The 8,655-nt window shown below is 39.6% G+C and overlaps 1 long non-coding RNA gene across 1 annotated transcript; it reads right to left on the bottom strand.

Moving 5' to 3' along the window:
- Positions 1-4,933: 4,933 nt before the first annotated feature.
- On the bottom strand, positions 4,934-5,837 carry LOC108976176. Its single transcript, XR_001993928.1, has 2 exons — positions 5,631-5,837; positions 4,934-5,464 (listed from the first exon to the last, which is right to left on the bottom strand). It is a non-coding gene; the product is annotated as an uncharacterized LOC108976176 (long non-coding RNA).
- Between the last annotated feature and the right edge of the window lie 2,818 nt (positions 5,838-8,655).

Here is an 8,655-nt window from a genome sequence, read left to right as displayed (position 1 = left end):
TAAAGGGCTAAACAGCAGCAACTATAACCTTTTTTACACACGGAACAAAGGTAAACCTTGGGAATGCATTCTTATCAATAGAAGTATAAATGCATTTCTTTGTCTTAATTACAGCACAGCAGATATCACAGTGGTAAAGGTTTAACAGAAGGAAAAGCCCTTCTTCTTGGTCTCGGTCTACTTTGCCCATGACGAAGACATACCACCGGCCCCGCTCACCAGACTAGTGGAGGAAAACAGGAAGGAAGATGTCCTAAGAGGATGTGATGCAAACGCAAGGCACACTGTATAGGGTAGCTCCAGTATAAACACCCGGCGTGAGTCACTTCTGAACAGCAATATAAGTATATGCAACAGGGGCGACAAGCCAACCTTTATTTTCCCAAGCTCTGATAGGTTTCCGGGGTGGGAGGAAGCGTTGGACCTCACGCTATCATCAGACACAGACAGTCTCGTTGTGGATAACTGGAGGGTATCCGATGAGCCTCCATGTCGGATGACTGGACTGGATACTCTTCAGCATCCGCGAGAAATATAGTGCTCCTCTCAAATATTGGAACCCTAGAAGAACAGCGTGGGGAAAATATACGAGTATAGCAACAAAATATCTCGAAAAGGGAGGCAATAAGAATATTAGAAATCCTCAGGAACTAGATTCAGAAGTAGAAAAGTTGGAAAAAATCTTAGCCACAACTTTCAATAAAACTACTCCGCTAACAGTTTTGAAAAAGAGAAAGTCTACTCAAGAATTTGCGAACACAACTAAGGAAAGCTTTCAATGAGAGTTTTAGAACCAAAATCTGGCAGCCATATAAAGATATTATGAAAAGATACATGAAAGCAGTCAGGAAAGCTAAAATCGACTCATTGGGATCTTTCTGCATATCGATAGAAAGTTGCAGAGAAACTGCTAGACTGGGCAAAATGCTATCCAAAGATCATATTAATACTGCCTACCTTAGGCGGAGGGACACCTTTAACGAGGGTTCAACCAGAACAGCTGATTACCGACAGAGAGATTTTAGACAGAGACAACATCAAATATGCCGTAAATAGTTTTGCACCATTTAAAGTGGCAGGTCCTGACGGGATTATGCCCATAATGCTGCAAAAACTGGTAGAACCAATGTTTCAAAGGCTTGAAAATAAATATAAAGCTAGCATTCAACTATCTTACATCCCAAGAAGTTGGAAAAGAAGTAAAGTTGTGTTCTTTCCAAAACCAGGCAGAAGAACACACGAGAATGCCAAGGATTTTAGACATATCAGCCTTACCTCCTTTATGCTGAAGGTACTAGAACGGCTAATAGATTTACACGTAAGAACAATAATGGCGGAGAACTTAGCGAAGTTCATGCACATGCGTGCATAAAGGACCGGTCAACCGAAACAGCCTTTCACGAGGTGATAAGTGCACAGCACGGCATTCTCAGTATGGCTGATATTTTGCAAAAGGTGTAGCTGCCATATGCTCGAGAGAAAATGTCGTTAATTTGGACTATATAGCAGATTAATGATACAAAGCATGCAAGGAAAAAGTCGCGTAAGTGGTGTAAGGACAATCAGATAGTCTTGATGGACTGATCTCTACAATCGCCTGATCTGCGCCCAATTGAAAATCTATGGTCGATTTAAATTAGATTAGATTAAGGTCGATTTAAAGAAAGATGTGTTTAATTGTTAGCAAAAAAAATTAGCGCTATATGCTATCCTCTGTCGTGGTGCATAGGTTCAATTGCGATGCTGTATGGCATCTCTCCTGGAGGTTGGCAGAAGCTGCATGTGTGCGACGACCAAGAGCTGTGACTCCCGTATTCATTGACTGGTTTGCAGCCAGAAAGTTAATTCGGCTGTATTTGAATGGAGTCTTCCTAACATCGGACCGCCTTGGCAAGTAACGGTAGCCTTACCGCGTCAAGGGCCTTTGTGTTCCCCGTTAAAGAAATAGACCAGTAGGGTCACCTAAATGGGGTGATGGTCGTAAGAACCAGAAGAACAACCCAAACACAAGGGCAGAAGGGGTTCCGGTTCAGCAAGTTGGTGACTCACTCCGACACCAACTCAGCAGGTAGCGACTACCGCTATGGTTGAAAGAGAGCAGGTAGAGGCGCCACCCTCCACTCTGCAGCTCCTAGACGGGTTGGAGATGCAGATTGGTGAGGATGGTAGGGACGAAGACCTGTCTCTCATCGAGCCAATCTTGTGAACTCTAACGCCGTCATAGAAGTTACCCTGGTGAACCTGCACCACGCTATGGCAGCCTCGGCTATCATCGTGAGGAGAGTCAACTCGGATAACCTGTTATTCTTCTCGATCCAGGAACCATGGGTTTATAGAGGAGAGATAATTATGTAATGGTTAGAACCGATTTGAACTTTTTCTGTATTTCAGAGTTTCTAACGCAGGATCTTGTGGCAGAGCAGGTCAAGGAAAAGGAAGGTTCTGACTTCGTACTTGCATCAACCTACTTTCAAGGAGAGATGGCCATCATTGCGTTTGTCCACTAAAGGTGAGTACTAGAAAACAAACTTGTTCCTGGTGGTCTAACAAACTCTCGGTACTTAAGCAATTGGTGCGAGGCTGTTCACTAAAGCCAAGCGCACATGGAACTGGAAAGAATATAGGCAACGCATAAACCTACAACAAGGAAATTAGGTGCGCTAAGCCAATCAGTTTTAGTACATTCTGTGACAAAATCTCCTCGACCCCTGAGGCAGCCATTTTGCAAAAGGCTTTTTCAAGAGGCAAGACGGACACAGAATTATTCCTCAAAACCCAGGACGGGACCTTTACGACCTGCAAGCGCGCTCCCTGGTGACGGTTCAGACTGACCCTAATCTCACCATTGCTCGCAAGTAGGCCAGATCGCCTGGATTTATTGACTGCAAGGATTTTGTTCATTGCAGAATCAATCAGGTGGACACTCTCCTCCTTCTCGAACTGTAAGTCACCAGGGGCGGATGGCATCTTTCCTGCTCTTTTGCAACAGGGTATACAAATTCTCTTGACACACTTGTTAGCGCCGATGACAAATAGCCCGGCGATGACGTATATCCCAGTACCATGGAGAATTGCGAAGGTAATATTCATCCCCAAAGAGATCAAATTCCTTGGCCTCACATTAGACGCATCCTTACGATAGAGTAGGCATGTGGATCTAACACTGTTCAAAGCCAGCAGGGCGCTCATGATATGCAGGCGACTGGCCGGCAGATCCTGGGGATGCAAGCCAGGTGTCGTTAGTTGGCTGTATGCCATGATCGTAAGGCCTATTGTCACCTATGGAGTGTATGCTTGGGCTGCCAAGGCAACGCAGTTTTCGGTAGGTCTTAAACTATCGAAGCTACAAAGGTTCGCCTGTGCCTGTGCTTTAGGGATAATGCGCACATGCCCCTTAGCGCTTGAAGTCATACTAGAGGTCACACCGCTGCACCTGGTGATTAAACATGTAGTGAAACATACCTTGCTGGTAATGTCAGCATTTCGGCAAAGGGAAGACAATGTCGTCCCAACAGATGAAGGCCCTAGGGAAAAGCACACCATTGGCCCTTGTTCTAAGGGACGACGTTACAAAGAGGATTAACGGGACGGGACTTTTAAGGAGCTGCTCCGCTCGGAGGAGGCTCACCATGCTAAGCTCAGAAAGCACTTGTCTAACATGGGCATAGCTTCTTGCGCAAACTGCCGGTTCTGCGACTTGGAAAAGGAAACACCAGCACACCTGATTGTGGATTGCTTCCACAAGCACGATGTACCGCTATAACATACCATAAACAACAAAGTTTAAGAATAAAGTTTTGTTTATGTAAAATTGAAATACTATAAAATGATTTTTAATTTACAGCTTTACTATTCTATTTTAATTAACAAAATTTAAGTGGAGATGCAATTTTTTTGACAGTGCATTTCTGGTAGTGGACAGTTAATATATGGCAACTACTTATTGTTACAGTGTTGTTAAATTCTAATTTTAATTGAATATTAAGCCGACTTGTTACGCTGATTTTTTTATAAACTGTAACGTCTAGATAGTTAAACAATTTTAAGATTTTGTACATAGCTGTATTATAATGAGTAATTAAAAATTTATTAATAAAAAAGTGTGTTAAAAAAAGTGAAGTAGCGTGCATCACAATTTTTGAAGTTTTATAACAAAAATTTAGGAAACTGTAAGTCGGAGGTGACTAGATTTTTTAATCTCTTCCATCCGTACATACCATGAGATCGCGTCGCCAAAGATTTTTTTTTTTTCATTTTTGGGATTTTTTTGCAAAGTATACAGCATAAATAAGCTGTGGCAATTGACAGTGCGTGATTGGAACTAGAAACGTCTGTGTTGTTCGATTCTATTAACTAGCCTACTTATAATATTTTTCGGATGCATACTGTCAAGTATTTTACTCACCTTTTGCAAGAAGTTGAGAATCTTGCGATACGTGATCTTCTCCATCGTTGGCTCTATGAGTGAAGAAACTCTGGCGGCGTGCCTCATTGTACGACCTCAATTTACATGCAATACCGTTCTGAAGTTGCGGCTCTTGAAAAATCACATTAGCATGCTTCGAAGATAAATCCGTTGGAGATGAACTGCCGCTACTATAAGAGACACCACTGTGTTGCCGTGAGGTACTTTTGTCGTGATGAGTAATCATCTGATAAGACGAATTATTGAGTGGAAATAAATTATCCTGTTTCATTCCTATTTTGGTAAAGTGCCTCTTTGATGTATAAACCAAGACTTCACATTTTTGGTCTGGAGGCTGTGTATCACTCTGATTGTTCATTGACACAAGTTTTGGATCAAACGAATTTTGCAATATTGTATCTTGTTATTCAGAAACCTGTAGGGATATCTCTTTCTATCTCTGTTCATATAACTGTCGACGCAATTAAAATCTTTTTAGTCGTGGAACAGTTTTCTGCATTCACAACCGCTAGAAATTTGTTGGTGAAATATGTGGTTTTTCAGTGTAATACGCCGTACTTTCACGAAGCAGTAATAGTGCAATCTTTTGAAATTCATGATTTGTTATTCATGTAATATTTCCCTTCAGCACTGATTAATAACACTGCCCGTCTCTTATGTATATCATATTTAGCTTTTGTTAACACTATTTAACAACTATCCTTAATATTTTTTGTTAATGCCGGCTGTACAAACTTAATTACGCATTATAATGTTTTTACACGATACATAAAGTTTGTCTATTAAAAAAGAATAGAATGATATTGTCTAAAACTGACTTGCTGTTATTAAAGTTTAAAGTGCACTTTTCGCAGAATTCTAATGCAGATTTCCTTTTTTTGCACATCCAGTGTTTTCTATTGTAATACAAATTTGCACTGAATTCACGAAAAGTTTTCAAACACATTTTGTAAGCTTTAGATATTCCGTAAATTTCACACATGAATTATCGTAGTAAGGGTTAGAGTCAGCTTCGAAGCATCTCCGTCAAATCTATTGCTGCAGGTAAAATGTAGATTGGTTACAAAATTATGAAAAATTTGGACCGTTGCTACTTTCAAAAAGTGACATCTAAAATTCTGATAAATATAACAAATGGAACTGTCCGTTATCTTATTTAAATAACGACATGCAAATAATAAAATTGCATTAAAAGGTAGAATACCGCAATAACGTTTTGGCCGGGTGGAACAAATTTTTTGTGGGCAATACCCTTGGAATCATAACAACAAATCAGCTTTGTCTTGAATTTTAACTTCTCCGTGGGCAATTTTTGGGGTTTCGGCTTTTCTGGTGCTTTCCACACAGCTCTTTGGCGTTTCGTTTCGGGATCATATTAGAAATACCACGTTTCGTCACCAGTCACAATAGTGCAACTGAAGTTTTTGTCCTTTTTGACCTCTTTAATGATGTCCTTCGAATGTTCGATTCTGAGAAATTTTTATTCGTTAGTCAATTTGTGCAGAACAAAACCGTGCACACCTTTCAATAACTTTTTTTTATTGTGCAATAGCGTCTTCCAACTATTTCTCAGATTTCGCGTTTACTTATTTTTGACGCTCACCGTAAATATAAAAAAAAGTCGTGTTAGTTGCAAGAACGGCTGAACCGATTAGGCTGAAAACTGAAAATTTGTGGGATGGTAGCTTAGAACCAGAGGACGGACATATGACATTTTATGACTTTATGTTAAAAGTCAATACAATTCATAAATACCAAACTTGTATTTCAAAGCACAGGCATGTGTTAAAAATTCATGTAGGAATAATTTAAAAATTTTACTTAAAAAAAATATATATAGAAGTAAAAAAATAACAACGCAGATTTAAAGCGGCAGAACACTAATTTTCCTATGCATACATACTTATGTAATATATGAGTTATACAGGTTATTGCTCCTGAAAAAAGCAGTTTTTTAGGACGAACCCATCAGATATTTTTAATATCACAACAAAAAATGGCATTGACATTTTCGTTGTCAAGGCACCGTGGCCACAGGCTATGTGAGGAAAGTAATAGGACTGAGTCGATTTGAAGAAATTTGTTGAACCAATCATTAATATTCTTTAAAAACTTTCAAAATAGGCTACTTCTACGTCGATGCATGGTTGCCAGCGTGTTATTTCCAAGCATTGAAGGCGTCAAATGGCGTGTGCCACTCGGAAGATTGCCTCTTTGTCTCGGGATCATACTTAAAGAGCCATGACTCGTAATCTGTGATTACGTTATTAAACAATTGGGGGTCACTTTCACACACGTTCAAATTTCACTCGCCGCAATTTCTGGCCGCCAGTGTGCACTATTGAGACCATCTTCGCGCACATCTTGTGCAAGATTTGAGAAATTTAACGTCTGGGCAATGAAACGAAGACTTAGTCGACGGTCTGTGTTCAAAACTTTGCGCACACGAGTCACGTTGTCGGTGTTTGTCGAAGTCGCAGGTCTCTCAGCACAGGCCTTATCAGCAACCGCTTTCCGGCCCTTCAAAAAGGCCTGTTGCCACCGAAACACACTACTTCTTGCTAAATCAACATCTGGGTAAGCCTACTTGATGAGATCAAATGTCTCTGTCTCTGATTTACCGAGTTCCACACAGAATTTAATCGCGTACTTCTGCTCTTACGAACGTAGCATTGGTCTTGCACCACTTACAGAAACACGTCGCGAGAAAATGTATGTCCTGATTATCCAAGTGCTCGGACGCAACTGACCAGCCGCCCGTTCGTAAGCTAAGAACGGCCTATACCGAATCCAATCGGTGGGCGCACGCTCCGATGTACAGCCGCGGCGGAAGAAAATCAATACTTTGCTAGATTATGGGCGACATCTAGCATAAAAAAATAGCGAGGTAACTGTAGAGATATACAAAAATATTTTGGAAACATTGCTCAGAGCAGTGCAATATTTAAACGGAAACGATGAAGTACATGCGCACAATTTCAAACCTCAAAAATAATACAATTGCTAAATATTAGGAATGGTAGAATGGAACAACCGTAATCAAGTAATGGATCATAACTGGCTCAGTAAACAGTCGATCATACCAATGCATGAATTCGGCTTTATTACGATTAAAGACTCCTCAGAATCAGCAATTCGTTGTTTTTGTTGAATTCTAAACTTACGCGGCACCCACTTTATATACAGTGGCTCACAGTGAAAATGGTCCACATGTAAACAAGTGCTTTTAACTGCAAGCAAATCTGGAAAATCCTTATAAATACAAAAAATTTTGATATATTTCATATCATATTATAAATATAATATATATATTATAAATATAAAGCATTTTTAATTCAATTAGGTTTTTCATAAAAATGAGAATTTAAAAAAATAGGAGAAAAATTCACGTCACATGAAAATGGCCCATTACAGCAACTATTAAACTTATTACTAATGTATTGTTGGATATCCTTTTTGACGAATAATAGACTTTAAACGATTTGGGATAGATTCCACTAGCTTTTTGGTATATTCCAGACTTATTTTATCCCATTCTTCTAAAAGGGCTTTTTTTAATTTTCTTTCTAACCAAGGCTTTATAATACCATCTCTTCGAAGGACTCTTCTAATAGTCTCGGCGTTAAAATTTAAAAATGATGTTTTCAACTGTTGTTCGGGCTTTTTTCCAACAATTTTGGCAATTTCTCTTTGAGACTTTCCATTCTTATGATGTTCAATAATTAATTTTCGCAACTCAATTGTAGTTTGGCGGCCCATCTTGAATTTAAGAACTAAATAATTTTATTACTATATTAAGCACGTGTTCATTTCAGCGCAAGAATGTAAATGAAGTGAACAGACCAAAATAACATAAGATTAAGAAAAAGTTCCATTATTTATCGCAGCTCTGCTAGGGTGGACCATTTTCACTGTGACATGAATTTGCATCCTATTTTGTTAAAAGCTTATTTTAATAAAAGTAGTTAGTGAAATAAAAAAAAATGTTTTTTTTTGTAATTTGTAATTTGAAAAAACTGAACTGATCCAGTTCACAAGAATTTTTGGTATATGAATAATATGTTAGATATTACCATCCTCTGCGAATGGTAGGCACCTTGTCGCGGTGCAGGGGCTTAGGCGCAAGGCATACTCGGCGCCCCCCAACCCGTGCGGCTGGTGCTGGTTAGCACTGACCATGCGGGGTGACGGGTGCCGCATGCGTGCGCTAACCAAGAGCTACCACCTCC

The sequence above is a fragment of the Bactrocera latifrons genome, unplaced genomic scaffold (assembly GCF_001853355.1).
Source record: "Bactrocera latifrons isolate USDA-ARS-PBARC rearing strain unplaced genomic scaffold, ASM185335v1 scaffold_732, whole genome shotgun sequence".
Taxonomy (NCBI): domain Eukaryota; kingdom Metazoa; phylum Arthropoda; class Insecta; order Diptera; family Tephritidae; genus Bactrocera; species Bactrocera latifrons.
Note: the sequence above shows the minus strand (reverse complement) of the source record. Positions and strands in the feature narration are given on the sequence as shown.